The sequence below is a fragment of the Schistocerca gregaria genome, chromosome X (assembly GCF_023897955.1).
Source record: "Schistocerca gregaria isolate iqSchGreg1 chromosome X, iqSchGreg1.2, whole genome shotgun sequence".
Taxonomy (NCBI): domain Eukaryota; kingdom Metazoa; phylum Arthropoda; class Insecta; order Orthoptera; family Acrididae; genus Schistocerca; species Schistocerca gregaria.
The window spans coordinates 852,253,198-852,271,603 of NC_064931.1; the positions used below are offsets into that span (position 1 = coordinate 852,253,198).

The 18,406-nt window shown below is 45.3% G+C and overlaps 1 protein-coding gene and 1 non-coding gene across 6 annotated transcripts in view; one reads left to right on the forward strand and one right to left on the reverse strand.

The window, feature by feature from the left end:
* LOC126297381 (latrophilin Cirl) overlaps positions 1 to 18,406 on the forward strand; it is a 715,307-nt gene that overhangs the window by 223,985 nt on the left and 472,916 nt on the right. The window lies entirely within an intron of this gene.
* Positions 848 to 921, reverse strand: Trnat-cgu (transfer RNA threonine (anticodon CGU)). The gene has a single exon. It is a non-coding gene; the product is annotated as a tRNA-Thr (tRNA).

The following is an 18,406-nucleotide window of genomic DNA, read 5'->3' on the forward strand; positions in this document are numbered from 1 at the left end:
AGATAGAGAAGATCCAACGGAGAGCAGCGCGCTTCGTTACAGGATCATTTATTAGTCGCGATAGCGTTACGGAGATGAGAGATAAACTCCAGTGGAAGATTCTGCAGGAGAGACGCTCACTAGCTCGGTGCGGGCTTTTTAAGTTTCGAGAACATACCTTCACCGAGGAGTCAAGCAGTATATTGCTCCCTCCTACGTATATCTCGCGAAGAGACCATGAGGTTAAAATCAGAGAGATTAGAGCCCACACAGAGGCATACCGACAATCCTCCTTTCCACGAACAATACGAGACTGGAATAGAAGGGAGAACCGATAGAGGTACTCAAGGTACCCTCCGGCACACACCGTCGGGTGGCTTACGAGTATGGATGTGGATGTAGATGCAGATGCAGACTGTTGATCTTAAATTAGGCCCTCCAGGTTAGCCGAGAGCGCTAATGCGCTGCTTCTGGATGTGGTTTTAGGCGGCTTTCCACATCTCACTAGATGAATACCGGGCTGGTCCCCATGTCCCGCCTCAGTTACACAAAGGAAATGATGATGATTGATCTTAAATTGAATTTCGTTGTAGTACTGTTAATCAGTAAGACTCCATAATAGCAGACTCCAGTAGAAGATGCAATTTTAGTGAGTACGTATACGCCCAGTTGCGAGTTAACAGGTTTAGAAACGCATTTTGTCTGCTGAGCTGAGCGAGCGAGCGAGCGAGCGAGCGAGCGAGGGCCTACCTTAGTGACGTACGCCCCGCGGCCTGTCTTTCTCTTGGGCCTTAATATTACAATGAAATGAACACCCTCAGCTGTTTACTGGCGTTGACATACGTCAACGGGGACAGATGAAAATGTGTGCCCCGACCGGGACTCGAACCCGGGAGCTCCTGCTTACGTGGCAGACGCTCTATCCATCTGAGCCACCGAGGACACAGAAGATAGCGGGGCTGCAGGGACTTACATCTGGCACGCCTCCCGCGAAAGCCACATTCTCAACGTATTGTCCCGCACTACATTCGTAGTGCCCCCGCCTCTTACACTCATTACTCGCAGCGCGTTGCCGATTCCCGTTAAGAGTTCGGGCATTGTTTGTGCATTCGCACAGAAGAAGAAGATGGTCAAGTGGTTCAAAATGGTTCAAATGGCTCTGAGCACTATGGGACTTAACTGCTGAGGTCAACAGTCACCTACAACTTAAACTACTTAAACCTAATTAACCTAAGGACACCACACACACCCATGCCCGAGGCAGGATTCGAACCTGCGACCGTAGCCGTCGCTCGGTTCCAGACTGTAGCGCCTAGAACCGCCCGGCCACACCGGCTGGCATGGACAAGTGGCCGGTGAGCCTTAAATATATAAATACTAAGATGGTATCTGTTCTTTCGGACATGTCCGAATGAACAGATACCATCTTTATATATAGTACCTTACTATCGCAAGCGAATGTACTGTACAGGGCGTGGTTTACGTTCCGCGGGAACCAGACTGCAGTGACGTAATAACAAACGCAGGGGAATGCATAGCGCAGTGATAGCTTCAGTGTTAAACTTCGGTGAACAGTGTTGTGATTGGCAGGAGAGCTAACAGCGTTACTACAGGAGGCCGAAATGCACGCGTTTCAGCTCACGCAGGCTGGCGTGAGGTCTGCAACATGACAAGGGAATTAGAATTGAGAAAAACGGACGTAGCTGGTGGAATACTTAACTTTAATCCATTAATGACGAACGTCGCTCTTGACCATACATGGTTTACAATATCAATACTACTGATAATGGCGCCTTGCTAGGTCGTAGCAAATGACGTAGCTGAAGGCTATGCTAACTATCGTCTCGGCAAATGAGAGCGTAGAAGTCAGTGAACAATCGCTAGCAAAGTCGGTTGTACAACTGGGGCGAGTACTAGGAAGTCTCTCTAGACCTGCCGTGTGGCGGCGCTCGGTCTGCAATCACTGATAGTGGCGACACGCGGGTCCGACGTATACTACGGCCCGCGGCCGATTTAAAGGCTACCACCTAGCAAGTGTGGTGTCTGGCGGTGACACCACAGACAGAGTATCGCGCTCCAACTCTCATTACGAGGAAATACTCTTCTTTACTATTTCCTTGTGATTCCATCTAATTTATCGCCTAATGTGGCTCTCTTTTGAATAACCTGTACGTTAAACACCACGAGTCTTTTAGTCGCTTCGTGAGAAGGCATCGTCAAAATGCAGGTCCGCAGTGTCGGCTGTAGGATTGTCGGTGAGCTCATTGCGCGCCTGTGCGGAAGGCGACCAGGCCACGCGCGGCTTCGACCGTAAAGGCCGTTATCGGGTGCGTAAAACCGCTTGATCCGTCCGAGCAAGAGGACCGTTTCTGTGCAGAAGAAGACGAAAGACCAGAGTTGTTTATAGCACTATCCTTATGCCTGCCTTCTCCGACGTTCCGCTTCGCTATATCTCCGATTATCTTACACCGTTTCTGAAAGAAATCTGTAAATTAAAACTGTGGGTAAATAAGCGACGTTTGTCTTGACGCTGTTGGCTATAAATGCCAGTTCCTGAAATGAATAATCTTTTCTCTCGTAAGTGTCTGCCTGTGTCAACTACCATTCAGTTACTGCGAACTCTAATTCTCACAAATACTTCAAAAGCTGAGCAGATTTGTGAAATTACAGACCCAGCGATAAGACAGTGCAGTGGTGGTGTACGTTCTGTTGGGAATCTGATGGTCGTAATTGTATGCGACACGGTTTTATTGTGCTTCTATGATGAGGTGGAATACATATTTTGCCGCGCGGTGTAGCCGAGTTGTCTGGGGAGTAGTGCTTAAGCTTAGGGGCCGATGACCTCAGCAGTTTGGTCCCATAAGACCTTACTACAAATTTCCAATTTCCATTTCCAATATATATTTAATAGTAAGCGAGCGTTTGTAGGCAGACACATAAATACTTAATGCAGATTAATTAAATACATAAATAGCAATAAAGAATTGATAATGGAAAAATATACACGTAAGAATAGAAGCGCAGGATGCTTGAACATTGGAAGGTCATGGGATAAAGCAGTATTACTTCTCGCCAAGAATGAAGACGCTAGTGAAGAGAGAGTGGAGCTGCAGTTGATACGGCGCTCCCCTGCTGGCGCAGTGTTGTTATGATTCAAAACATATCTGGCATCGATCTGTTTTATTTTGTAGGGGATACGTCGTGTCGCTTTCAGTGCGTCTGGCCCGCCCCAAGCCATTTATACTCTTCTCACCTCTCGTCATCGTTGACATTTCGGGTCTCGCCAGAAGTGGCGCACTCCCTTTCTAGCATTTCCATAAGCTCCGCCCCACGGCAGTGGCTTCATGCTTTTACGTGTATAGTTTTCTTTCTACCCTTCTTTTTTTTCGTTTTCATGCACCAGCGTACTGCCTACGCAAAACGTACACTGCTGGGTTTACTTTCACAGAGCAATCACGTTCCGAAACATGTGTGAAAATTTCATCGTACTATGTCACAGCCTATGAATACTTTATTGGTATGTTCATGAGACCTACAGACGAATAAATTTCAAGCCTTCTCAAATGAGAAGACGAGGTGAGACTACAAAAACTCATATGCGCGATACCCGTTCTCCTTGATTTTTTTTTCCATGTGTTGTTAGCGACTGAATTCAATTTCTTCACCTTCGCCGGCCGCGGTGGTCTCGCGGTTCTAGGCGCGCAGACCGGAACCGTGCGACTGCTACGGTCGCAGGTTCGAATCCTGCCTCGGGCATGGATGTGTGTGATGTCCTTAGGTTAGTTAGGTTTAAGTAGTTCTAAGTTCTAGGGGACTAATGACCACAGCAGTTGAGTTTCATAGTGCTCAGAACCATTTGAACCATTTTGTCTGCCAATCTGTAAAGCCATGTACAACACCAATGTTGAAATCCTAGTAGTTGCAAATTCACACTTCAGCACATTCCAGGTCACAGTTTCACCAGCATCTAGTCGAGATTTTGACGACGCTGATTGTATCAAGCTCGATTTGCTCTTCCATTTCACTATAGATGGCTACTGGTATCAGATATCTAAACTTAACGTTTTTCGATATGAGTAACCCAAAAATTTTCCGGACAGCTTGAAAAATTACTGAAACTGAGGGTCGAAAATCCAGTTACTAGTTCTTTTTCTCTGTTTCTGTCGCAGCAATCGTTGTTGGTCTTGTACGTATATTTGCAGTGCACGTCATTGCTGATTCTGTACCGATTCCTAATACTTACCAACAGCCCGTTTTTTTTTTATTATCGACTTGAGCCTCTATGTACTGCTTGGTAAGAACCAATTACATTTTAGTGTCTAGGTCTAGGTCTTGTTCTTGTTCCAGCTTTGACTTGCTGCCAGTATCTTCAGAGCCCACCAAGAAGTGTCTGTTTATGCTCTTCGGATAACGGTCCTCTCCGTCTTCTGGACACTGTTGCCATTTTAAACCTTGGTACTTGTTCACCAATCTTCTAAATTTGTTCCTGTCAGGAATTTCTCTCTGAGATACCAATCTGCCTAAGGTCTTTTTCACATTCTTCGAACCATCTTGGCCTTGTTTTCTTAGATTGGATGAAACTCTCTCTTCTTTTTGTCAGTCGGTCACCGTTGATCCTCATGAGGTGACCGTAAACAGTCATCTCTTCCTAATGGATGCTGTTATAGGTTCTGTCTTACTGTACAAGTCCTCATTTGCTCCCATTCGCCATTGTCCATCAGCCCATCTATTACCTACGATTTTCCTTAATTCCTACGCTCTCGCTTTTCCAGCCGCTCAGCTTGACCTTGTCTACCCATGGTCAAAGTTTCGGACGCATTAAGCCCTCGGGTTTTACAACTGTACTATAATATCGGAACTTGGTCCCTATACTCATAGATTTTTTTGTTATAGGTATTCTTTGTCAGTTGGTATGCTTCGTCTAACTTCCTGATCCTGACGTTAACTGCTTCTCCTTCACATCCATTCTCCTGGATAACTTCTCAGAGATACCTGACATTCTTACTTAACTCATCAGATTTTTCCCAGATTGGTGATCAGCCATTCAGGTCCATCACAGATGTTCGTCATATATTTTGTCTTTTGAATAGAGATCTGGAGCCCAACTTTTCAGCAATTTCTGACAGCCTGTTGATCTCGTTGACTGCTGCCTCTATGTTGTTAGCAAAAATGGCCAGGTCATCCGCAAAGGCCAGTCAGTCAGTGTGCACCCCTCTGTTCTTAGTACCTAGTCTGAACCGCTCTTCATTTGTTTCTTCTTTGGCTAGCAACTTTCTCCACTCTCGAATGACCTTTTCCAAGACACTGTCGAAAAGGAGTGCTGATAGTCCATCTCCTTGTCTTACGCCCGTTCTGGTTGTAAAAGGTTCTGGTATCTCACCCATAAATTTTATTTTTGTCACTGTGTTAGTGAGAGTTTGTTTTATCACCTTCCTTGATGTACCACCTACCCCAAACTGTTCCAAAATATTCATTAATGCCTGTCGGTCTATGGAGTCGTATGCATTCTGAAAATCAGCAAACAGGACCACGTAGTTATTTCCTCCAGTTTCTTTGTACCTGATCATGTTCTTCAGGTTAAAGATATGTTCTGGGCACGAGCGGCCCTTTCGGAAACCAGCTTGATATTCCCCAGTCAGTTTGTCAAGATGACCTATTCTGTTCTGTATCGCTTCGGAGAGAATCTTATATGGAACAGATACTAATGAGATGCCCCTATAGTTATTGGCATTCTTTTTATCGCATTTTTGTGTAGAGGATGGATTAAAGCTGACTGCCATTCAGTTGGTATCATCCCAGTTCTCCAGCTCTCCTCAAAAAGTTGGACTAGTACATCTATAGTTTCATTATTTGCCAGCTTCAGTAGTTCCGCCACTGTTGAATCCTCTCCAGCTGCCTTATCATTCTTAAGGTTGTTGATGATCTCCTCTTTACTAGGTGGAGATGAGTTGGGTAGTTTGTGGATCGGGGCACACACAGGGAATCTTTCTTTCGATTCATCACAGTTAAGTAGGTTTTCAAAATAACGAGACATGGTCGTGCAGTTTTCTTTGTTGGTCAGGCCGAGCTTTCCATTTCCGTCTCTAAAACAGACTAGGCGCTTGGTATCCTTTCAAATTCGATTTGAACGGCTGATAGAAGTCTCTGGAATTGTTTTCCGGAAATCCTGATCGATCTGTTCTAACTGCTGTTTCTCATACAATCGCGTAGCCCTTCGTAGAGCTCTGGCTACATATTTTCGAACTTCACGGAATACATCAAAATCTTCAGGTCTCCTGGTCAAGTTCCTCTTTTTCCATGCATTTGTTCTTTGGGCCACCACCTCATCACAAACCTCATTTTACCATTTACGCTTTCTCTTTTTAGTTGCCAGGATTGCAGTATTAGCTGCTTGTTGGATCTTGGTGGCAATGTCCGTGCATTTACGGGATTCAAATGTCAGTTGCTGGTGGTATTGTTCCAATACGTTGTGATTGATTCTGAGGTTCGTAACGTCATATTTATTAATTTTATTTCCTGTTTTCACGGCCTTATTGAGAGGGATGAAATTAATTTTGATCTTGGAGAGGTAATGATCCGAGTCAAGCTGCACACCTCTCTCTACTTTAACATTCATTACTTCCTTAATTGCTCTCTTAGAGATTGCTACATGATCAATCCGTTTCTCTCCACACACATGGCCTGGTGATATCCAGGTCTTCTGTTTACTTGGTTTGTGTTTGTAAAATGTTAAGATTATCTGAAGATTGAAGGATCAACACAGATTGACGAGTGTTATACCATTTCTGTTAGCCATCTTATGAGTAGGATATTTTCAGTTGTTGATCTGAATTGCAGTTCATAAAAATGGTTCAAATGGCTCTGAGTACTATGGCACTTAACATCTATGGTCATCAGTCACCTAGAACTTAGAACTACTTAAACCTAACTAACCTAAGGACAGCACACAACACCCAGTCATCACGAGGCAGAGAAAATCCCTGACCCCGCCGGGAATCGAACCCGGGAACCCGGGCGTGGGAAGCGAGAACGCTACCGCACGATCACGAGCTGCAGACCGTAACGACATCACATACATCAACGCCCGAGGCAGGATTCGAACCTGCGACCGTAGCGGTCGCGCGGTTCTAGACTGAAGCGTCTAGAACCTCTCGGCCACATAGGCCGGCAATTGCGGTTCTATTCCGAGCTGAGCGTTAAATTCACGTAGTAGGATCTTTATGTTCTTTGATGGTATTTTCTGTAACTTCTTCAAGAAGTTCCCAAAACTGTTCAACTTTCTCGGAATTGCGTGTGTTGTCTTCGTTGGTTTGTTCATGCACATTGATCAGTGTGTATCCTTTGTTACCATAGCTAAGAGATAGGAAAGAAAGTATCTCAGAATGGCTGAACAACTCCACAATTGAACTGACAACCTTCTTACGAACAACAAAAGCTGTGCCAAGAACAGGCATGTTCTTACCTATTTTGACTGCCATTTTGCCTTTATAAAGCCTGTAACCTTCAATATCCATTGTGTCTGGTTTCTTGAATGGCCAAGATGGTTCAAAATGGCTGTGAGCACTATGGGACTCAACTGCTGTGGTCATTAGTCCCCTAGAACTTAGAACTACTTAAACCTAACTAACCTAAGGACATCACACACATCCATGCCCGAGGCAGGATTCGAACCTGCGACCATAGCAGTCGCACGGTTCCGGACTGCGCGCCTAGAACCGCGAGACCACCGCGGCCGGCTGGCAAAGACGGCTATGTCATGTTTGTCCATCATCATCATCATCGTCGTCAACTCTGTGTTTCCCAATTTTCAATGGAGAATTGACATTCAAAATTCCAAAATAGTAGTTCCGTTTTGTCTTGAATTTTGTATGCATAGTTGTCTTCAAAGCATGTAGGGTCTTGGCTCCTCAGAATCTATAGGCCTGATAGCTGGATGTTCAAACTAGTGTGGGTTGGAGGTTGTAAGCCCCGCAGCTCGAGCTGAATAATAGGCCGCTCCTCTTGAGTCAGACAACCTTCGCAGCCGCTTCTCTGAAGAACAACGCTGCTAAATGAAGATACTTCATTCGCTCAATCCACCGTTGAGACATTGCGGTCGTCTACCACCTTCAAAACCGTTGACCCTGGCAGGGTCCCTCACAAGGTGCTATCAGCCGGACCAGGTGAACCAAGGTTTTTTAAAGAGGTGTTACTCCTCTATCAGTCCCCCTTTGTTTTGGCTTGTGAGCACACAGAGCCTCGCTCTGGCGGGGTCAATAGCCCTTTTATTTTGTTACTCGAACTAGTTTCCCTTTAGAAGGATAGAGCAGACCGAAACCCTCTAAATAAAAATTAAAATACGCGTAGGTAATTTATTTTGTATGAGTACTACAAAATTACAAAAAAAAAGCGAGGCGGCGCAGGTTTAGCAAACTGGACTCGCATTCGGGAGGACGACGGTCCAAACCCGCGTCCGGCCATCCTGATCTAGGTTTTCCGTGATTTCACTAAATCGCTTCAGGTAAATTCCGGGATGGTTCCTTTTGAAAGCGCACGGCAGATTTCCTTCCCCATCCCTCCCTAAATTGATGTGACCGATGACCTCGCTGTTTGGTCTCTTCCCCCAAGTCAACCAATGAACAAAATAACACCCATAGTTGAACTCTCATTGTGTAAAATGGGCCGTAGACTGAATACCGCTCCATCTTCCACCTAAGAGAGTACTGAGGAGAAGTGCGTGAAACAAAAATCAACGTTAAATGGTGAAGGCGCAGCTTTAGTGCCTGGTATATTACGCGATCCGTTTTTACTGCGCATCTTCTACAGAGTGTCGTTTGTTCGAGTAACGGTCAGGAACCGCCACGATCACGCGAATGCCTCCGGTCGAGAGATCCTGTTAGTTCCAATTGGTCCTGACTGTCCGAAATGAGTGCTGGGCAATGGATGGTCAGAACTAGTCGTTATTGGTCAGGAAATTCTTGCGGCGATTCCAAAGAGCAAAGGCCGCAAAATGGAATTCACTGTACGGTGAGGCACCTCTGCCATCAACTAAAAACAAGGCAGACGTTTGTGACTGAGAGCTGGTTAATGAATGTACTCCGTCGCTTTAGGCTAAAGTAATGTTATTTGTTACAGAGACGAGTTTTAATTCGCTGATTCGATTTCGACATTATTAGCAAAACAAGCATAAATCGTCTTGCAAAATGTTGACGTAATTTTCAGCTAAAATTTCAGTGTCTTTTCCGCTGAAACTGTCAGTTTGTTTCACACTGTTGCCTAGTTTAAATTGTTCGTATAATTTCGAGTACCCATTTTCATTTTCTCGTACGTATACCATCAACAAATCACATGATACCATAATAAATTAATGAATCGCGAAAGAATACTCCTTGAAATTTGGCGTTCCGAACACCGCTATGAAAAACAGAATACCAGGTACGCCTACTGCATCTGTGCTCACTGTAATATGGATTACTGTTCTGCGTTTCAGTGTGGCTTATGAAATTCGGATGTTCGTGCTGCATTACGTCACGTTTTGTTCGTTGTATGATATAATGTACGATCTATTAGTGCCATATGTATACACATAGGTATATGTTTACTTGAAAGTAATTGAGCAGTCGAAATTGGTCAGTAATGTGGAAAAAACTTGCGTTCACAGTACATATTTCAACACCTGTGTGCTACCTTCTCGAACCCTCACTTTATTTCTCAATTGGAGAAGATTACGTCTTTCGTAAAGGGTGGATTGTCAGCATGTAGTGTTTTAATCATCGTAATCACCACCTCACTTAGAGAACAACCACGAGAGCAATGATCAGTACATAGTCACTTTATCAATATTCACTTCTTGGCAGTATCTACATATCGAGAAAATGTAAGTCTTCTGGAACTCATGTCAGTAAACTGAATGCCCATGGTAAAGTAAAAACGTAAAAAAAAAGCTCCGTGTTCATACAACAGAAACATTCGCTGTTATAAGAATAGCCCTTTTCAGCAATAATTCAATTGTACAGCTCAAATGGTTCAAATGGCTCTGAGCACTATGGGACTTAACATATAAGGTAATCAGCCCTCTAGAAATTAGAACTACTTAAACCTAGCTAACCTAAGTCCATCATACACATCCATGCCCAAGGCAGGATTCGAACCTGCGACCGTAGCGGTCGCGCGGTTCCAGACTGAAGCGCCTAGAACCGCACGGTCACATCGGCCGGCTTGTACAGCTCGTTAACATAAATAAAACACATTGTATTCTCGTTATTTAGCGAGAATCTTAAAGCCTTTTTGCTTGGTAATTGTTTTTAAAATGTATCTTTATCCACACAAGACCAGAGAAGTATGACATTAGGAAATGCAGGAGTCTGTGTGAGTGAATGCTACTTTAGTGTGATGGGAGGGTGAGTGAGCAGGCTGCACACAGGGAAACTGCAGTAACATATTGTTGACTTGTACGTAATTAAATCCGTTGTGTGCATCAACATGAACATAAATTTTCATAAAATGATTGAGAGAACCAAAAGGCAGATAAAAATACATATTTGAACATTGCTCGAATTGTATGTGCTGTATGTAGTGACTCTTATGTACGTGCTAACAACATTAAAAGTAGGTTAATCTGGAACGGTAAGCAGAGGTAGATTGAAGGTAACACGTTTACACATTGACGTGGCATTGCTCGAAATTTACGTCATCATGTTGCGCCAAAAATGACGTGATTTTGACAGACCTTTTTATGTGTCGGAGCAGCTAAGCATGGTACTTTCTTAGGACGGAAATTACAGTACATTAACTACCAGATGCGGCAGTTTAGCTTTGAAGCGATGGAATACAACACGGCGTTGAAGGAAGTTTTGCGTTTGTTAACTATTGCTAACAACCAGAGACACAGAATATGCGTTAGAGTATCGTAAAGAGAGAAAAGGTGTCGTGACACATGCTCAATAGAGACAACTTTCAAACGCTCTTGATCAATCATTAAACCTTTACTCGAACGAAACTAGTTGTCACTAAATCACCGAAGCAGATGCGTGAAGTGCTACTACAGAACTGGACCCGCTCGTTGCTCAGCTGTGGAGACAATGACGGACAAACTGACATTCTACAGGTCTTTGTAGGTAGAATGAGACCATCCAGAGAAGTTACCAGATTTTCTTGCTAAAAAAGAGTCATGTGCGTATCATTTGAAATATTCTGCAGTGATATTATCCCTGTTTCTTTTTTTTCAGTAGTGCATTGCCCTTGATCGAAAACTCGTTTTAATTCACTCTAGTAGATACATTGGGAGACAATACAAAAAATTTCAGTAGAGCAACAAAACGCGGTCGTGGAGAGCACAGACTACGAGGAATACACACGCGCATTACGAAATTAGTCGACCTCAAATGTGCGAACTCCGGCAAATGTTGAGGCGTAGCCGAGGGAAAGAAACTCCGCTGCCGTTGCCGGAGAGTAAACAGACAGCCGTCTCGCACAAAGCAGCACCGCAGGCCGAATGAAAGATCAAGCGCCGCCTTTGTTCAAGAAAACAATCAGGAACCATTTCCCCAGACAGACAATTCTCAGCGGCTCCAGATGAAATGAACGTCCGACTTCTGCTTGTGCGCTGGCCAGCTTGTCGAAAGCTAGTCTCAGATTGGATATCCATGCTGCGAGCAGCACGCACGTGCTCAAATGTGTGCGCACACACACACACACACACACACACACACACACACACACACACAGATATTACGTCTCGCTCTTTAATATCTTCGATATGAATAGAAAAAGAAACACGCTGCAATACACCGCCGAATACTACAAAAGGAAAATACAGTATAGCGCATTCATTGAGCGATCGGGAAGCTGCCTGCGGTAGGTGTGGACAGCGACATGGTAGAACAACGGATTTTCTTGCATCGATCGCGGCTAATGAGATACCGTCGCATTAAACAGCATTATCTGATGAACGGGCTCCCTGCGATGGGGCATTCTCTAGCGCACTAAAGAAACGCAGGCGTTAAAGAAAAGAAGCAGCTGGTCGATTTTGACTTGGGGCGCTTTTCGCTGGCAGGATATCTTCCTCCCACTGCCGCATTACCTCCGCATTTCTATTTTATTTACTTTTTAACCCGATCCTCCTTCTTTACCATGTATCCTATTTGTAAAGTGACAAGTGCACCAGTTTGCCACAGATCTTGCGTTCGATAGGCACGATATTTAAATTTATTTGTAAGAATTCTGCTTAAGATCGTTAACAAGGACCATGCATAATTGCAGGCCATTTACTGAAGGCGATCAGAGACGATCATGGCAGTCGAAAGCACCGTCTAGTTTCCGAAAGGTCTTGTATCACACATGTGAACAATAAAAACTTTAGATAATTCTTCACTGCAGTGCTGCCCTGAGTAATCTATTTACAGAACTGAACTACGCGTTGAAAGTCATTTAGCACCATAGTTGCACACATTGGTAGTGATGGAGGTGTAATTGCTACCCCAGCAGTTTTCGCAACGCTTTACTCTTAGAGTTGCATGAGCAAGTTGACGGATTCTTATTTATGAATTTTCCTCCACTTGATCCATCACCATCTTCTTGAACTGTATTTTGCAGAACGTCGGCGAGCTGGATGTTACTCGAAACAACCAGTTTCTGTTCACTGGGTCTAATTTCTTGCTAAAGCGACCTTCAAAAAGCACGCATAGTTAGAATCGCGTATTATATTTTTGTTTGTCGGTTGACCACGTTGTTGTGTATCATTTCGGTTTCCACAAACATTCCGACTGTTGCTTCATTGCCAGCCGCTGTGGCCGTGCGGTTCTAGGCGCTACAGTCTGGAACCTCCTGACCGCTACGGTCGCAGGTTCGAATCCTGCCTCGGGCATGGATGTGTGTGATGTCCTTAGGATAGTTAGGTGGAAGTAGTTCTAAGTTCTAGGGGACTGATGACCTCAGACGTTAAGTCCCATAGTGCTCAGAGCCATCTGAACCATCTAAAACAGAGGTGGTCAGGACACGCAACCAGCGGGACGAATGGTAGATTCACCAAGGCAGTTCTCCGCTCAATGACAAAAGACAAGAAAAGACCGAAAACACCAACGTAAGGACAGGCGGATGATACCTGAAAAGATGAAGTAGCAAACTGGATAGCCATATTTTAATATGGTATGGCATGAGTAAGTCAGTGGAGAAAACTTCATGCAATAATGGATTATAAACGACTGATGGATGATGATGAAGATAATATTCCAGGACCTCGCCAAACGTAGTTTTGAGGTTAACTTTCCAAGTCGATTCTTGTTTCCCAGTTGTACCACACCATCAGAGCAAAGGTATCCGAATTCTGCTGTGCAATGGGGAATGAACTACTAGTTGTGACTAGAGTATAACAAGAGACGGGGAGTATAGCGTTGTCAGCAGAGGGGCAGTAACAGCAGGATTGGCCTGTCGGGAATGATCAGTGACTTCGAACGTTGACTTGACATTGGATGTCGCCTGAGTAACATATCAATCACGGACATTTCAACGATTCTAGAGCGGGCCAAGTCGATTGTTTGTAACGCTATTGTGTAGTGGGAACGCGAAGAAACCGTAGCTATACCAAGGTCTTCCAGACCCAGAGAGCCATTTGTTGCTTCATTCTGAATCTGTTGCTTTTCTTCATTGTCTGCCTAACCACCGAGCAGTTCACTTTTGCGCAGCGTGTGCTGATAATAAAAACGTTATATGAGAACGGACAAAGTTACACAGTGGCTCAGAGACATCTTCGCAGACGCGTAAAGTTTAATGAAACAGGTTCAACAGTGAACACTGCGTTCTTGGCGCCGATGTATGCAAAACATTACACTGATGTTAGTGTGGCTGTTAGTCGGTTCTCCGCCATTATATCCCTTGCCACCCTTACAAAATTCAGCTAAAGCAGCAGCTAAAAGATGCCGATCACGAGAAAAGGCAACATTTTGTTCACTGATTTCTGACGGGACGACATGAAGACGACGAATTGGCGAGGAACATTATCGTTCGTGACGAGGCGCAGAATTTGTGAATAAACTCAACTGCCGCATTTAAATACTTATGTGGTTCAAGAGAGGTAAGTGACGGTTTGGTGTGGCTCGTGGGTGGCTGCATCATCGACCCTTGTTGTTTTGGAGATAAGGCAAGACAAACTTCGAAATTTAATGGAAACATATACCGCGTGATGACTTACGACTTCATTTGAACGGAATGGATGTTAAGGAGTTCTGGTTTCAGCACGATGGAGCCACCTCTCACACTTCCTGCGAAACGAATGAGCTGCTCCATGAGTAGTTTCCGCATGACCTCGTCTCGCGCAGAAATGACCAACAGTTCTCACCAAGGTGACGTGAGTTAGCCCCTTGCAATTTTTTCCTTCGGTGGTACCTAAAATCATTGGATTATGTTACTAAACCTAGAAACATACCTGAAGTAAAGGAAGAAATTGGACTTGTTGCTGGCGAAATGAAAGTGGAATCTTGATAGGCGGACACGGCGAATTTCACGGACATAGTTCTTTCATGCCAGCGCAACACAGCAGATCATATACCAGACATCAAATTCCACATCTGAAGTGGGAAGGTGTGATGAACATGTTTATGTATGTAGTTAGTGTTGTTTGGGGAAAAATAAAGCATCATAATTTGATCTATCAAAACCAGCGCACTTTTTGTAGGAGCCTGTGTTACGACGACGCGTGTTGAGAAACTTTTCTTCCGACTATCCGGGCACTTCGCATTGCCGCACCGACCGCGTGAAATGCATGTATGTAAGCCGTTTTAATGAGTAATGCCGATACTAAGGAACAGTCACAGCCGATCGCATATTGTAGCACGGCCAACAGTGGCTTTTAATGTCACATAAATAGCTGACATACACGCATTGCTGATAAAAGGCCGGTACCGCCTCAAATATTGTCGAGGTTCGTGCGCAGTGCGGAAGAGCAGAGGGAGCGAGGTGTATTGCAGCTGCGCAGAACGCCACCTCGCAGCCTGTGCCGGGATTACGTGGCAAGCGCGTCTGTTTTTGTTCCGATGGCTTAATGCGTATTGTTTAGCGACGCGGCCACTAGGCTGCGGCGCTAATCGGATAAAACGCAGGTGCTGCTCTGTCAACACACGACGCTCCGTTCTCCGTTCTTCAAAAACTGGCGCGCGCTCCCTTTGTTTGTAAGATACCCGGCGACGGTCGCAGTAACGAAAATATGCGCTCGCCGCTACAGCCGTTCCGTTTACTCACGAGACACGGATCTTAGTTAAATAAACCGAGAGCGCTCCTGCTGGCTTAATGGATGAGCCGCATTTCAGGTGGTGCAGCTAACTTTCAAGCTGCTGCCCAGCGCCCTGGCATATAAATTTTCTGTCGCCGAGCATTTCTTCTTCAGCCTGACGTGGCTGTAAAAAAAACCTTTAACACGATACAACAATTCACTCTCCGCAGTCTTTCAATCGCGTGACAAAAGAAATCCGGTTATTTTGGAAGATTAGAACTGTCTGTGCCCGGGCTTTCTCTTAACATAAATTAATGAGATGCGCGTAAATCCGAAAGGATCCTATATCGCTTGACTGTGAGACCTGCGATCAATCACTGGAATCAGCACAACATAACACAACGAATTTCTCTCCTGTGCCAACCTCTTCATCTCAGAGTAGCACATAATCCCTGCTTTCAAGGTTATTTGTTAGATTTATTCCATTGGTTCAAATGGCTCTGAGCACTATGGGACTTAAACTTCTGAGGTCATTAGTCCCCTAGAACTTAGAACTACTTAAACCTAACTAACCTAAAGACATCACACACATCCATGCCCAAGGCAGGATTCGAACCTGCGACCGTAGCGGTCTCGCGGTTCCAGACTGTAGCGCCTAGAACCGCTCGGCTACCCCGGCCGGCTAGATTTATTCAAATTTCTGTCTTCCCCTACAGTTTTTACCCTCTATAGCTCCCTCTAGTGTCATGGAAGTTATTCTCCGATGTCTAACACATATCCTATCATCTTGTCACTTCTTCTCGTCTGTAATGTACTCAAGAGTAGTCTCACCCTTAAGTACACTCCTGGAAATTGAAATAAGAACACTGTGAATTCATTGTCCCAGAAAGGGGAAACTTTATTGACACATTCCTGGGGTCAGATACATCACATGATCACACTGACAGAACCACAGGCACACAAACACAGGCAACAGAGCATGCACAATGTCGGCACTAGTACAGTGTATATCCACCTTTCGCAGCAATGCAGGCTGCTATTCTCCCATGGAGACGATCGTAGAGATGCTGGATGTAGTCCTGTGGAACGGCTTGCCATGCCATTTCCACCTGGCGCCTCAGTTGGACCAGCGTTCGTGCTGGACGTGCAGACCGCGTGAGACGACCCTTCATCCAGTCCCAAACATGCTCAATGGGGGACAGATCCGGAGATCTTGCTGGCCAGGGTAGTTGACTTACACCTTCTAGAACACGTTGGGTGGCATGGGATACAAGCGGACGTGCATTGTCCTGTTGGAACAGCAAGTTGCCTTGCCGGTCTAGGAATGGTACAACGATGGGTTCGATGACGGTTTGGATGTACCGTGCACTATTCAGTGTCCCCTCGACGATCACCAGAGGTGTACGGCCAGTGTAGGAGATCGCTCCCGACACCATGATGCCGGGTGATGGCCCTGTGTGCCTCGGTCGTATGCAGTCCTGATTGTGGCGCTCACCTGCACGGCGCCAAACACGCATACGACCATCATTGGCACCAAGGCAGAAGCGACTCTCATCGCTGAAGACGACACGTCTCCATTCGACCCTCCATTCACGCCTGTCGCGACACCACTGGAGGCGGGCTGCACGATGTTGGGGCGTGAGCGGAAGACGGCGTAACGGTGTGCGGGACCGTAGTCCAGCTTCATGGAGACGGTTGCGAATGGTCCTCGCCGATACCCCAGGAGCAACAGTGTCCCTAATTTGCTGGGAAGTGGCGGTGCGGTCCCCTACGGCACTGCGTAGGATCCTACGGTCTTGGCGTGCATTCGTGCGTCGCTGCGGTCCGGTCCCAGGTCGACGGGCACGTGCACCTTCCGCCGACCACTGGCGACAACATCGATGTAGTGTGGAGACCTCACGCCCCACGTGTTGAACAATTCGGCGGTACGTCCACCCGGCCTCCCGCATGCCCACTATACGCCCTCGCTCAAAGTCCGTCAGCTGCACATAGGGTTCACGTCCACGCTGTCGCGGCATGCTACCAGAGTTAAAGACTGCGATGGAGCTCCGTATGCCACGGCAAACTGGCTGACACTGACGGCGGCGGTGAACAAATGCTGCGCAGCTAGCGCCATTCGACGGCCAACACCGCGGTTCCTGGTGTGTCCGCTGTGCCGTGCGTGTGATCATTGCTTGTACAGCCCTCTCGCAGTGTCCGGAGCAAGTATGGTGGGTCTGACACACCGGTGTCAATGTGTTCTTTTTTCCATTTCCAGGAGTGTAGAAACGATTTACTTATCATGTCACAGTTCCGGTTCCAGAAGGGTGAGATTGCGATTTATAGATAAACTCATCAAACAGTACAGGCCTCAAATAACAAAATATTGGCAGGTCGTACTTTCTGTGATCTTTCCAAGGTGTTTGTGCGTTTCATGTTACGATCTTGGAAAAAAGTCAAGTTTTATGGAATCTATGGCTTTACACACAACTGGTTTGAATCATAATTAGTAAACAGATGCAAAAAGTATTGCTGAATCAATCAGTGTTGGAAGGGTAAAAAAAAAAAAAATTGTGACTGGATAGAAATGACAAATGGAAACGCACAGGTTCAATTTCGGGTCAACTCTTATCATTTATATATGTGAATGACCTTCAACTTGTCATTCAATAAGCGGAACTGATACTTTCTGCAGATGGTGCTAGTGATATAATAATCCCATTAGAGAGCAAGACACAGAGGAGATGGTTAAAATTGCTTTTCAAAGAATTATTGAGTGGTTATCAAAATATCCACGGGTGTACTGCCGGTCTATAGTGTCAAACGGGCACAATATTTCGGCGATCAAACATGTCGCCATCATCAGGTGAACTGACGGACTGAGTGATTTTTTGAAAATAGTCTTGCCAAATTTTGAGAGAAACCCGCTATGTTCAGTCAACAGTCATGCCAACAATTTACGTAGCACAAGAGTTAGTAAATACGATAAAATGCTTCGAAATTTGGGGTGTACATATTTATAAAGAGTGGAACGAAGAAGCGTATTATTGAGCTTCTCAGACCAATAAGTTTAGCTACTTCTCTTTACATATAACTGCTTGTCTTGGAAAAAACGAATATTTTGCATATTTCCACTCCATGTCTTATGGAACAATCACCTCTTAGAAGGAAAGTGCTAGCTCCATAAAAGCGAGCGGTAGTGACACTGTACGGTGCTTACCCGCGGTCGTCATGTGGGTAGGAGCTAGGACTTTTAACTGCACC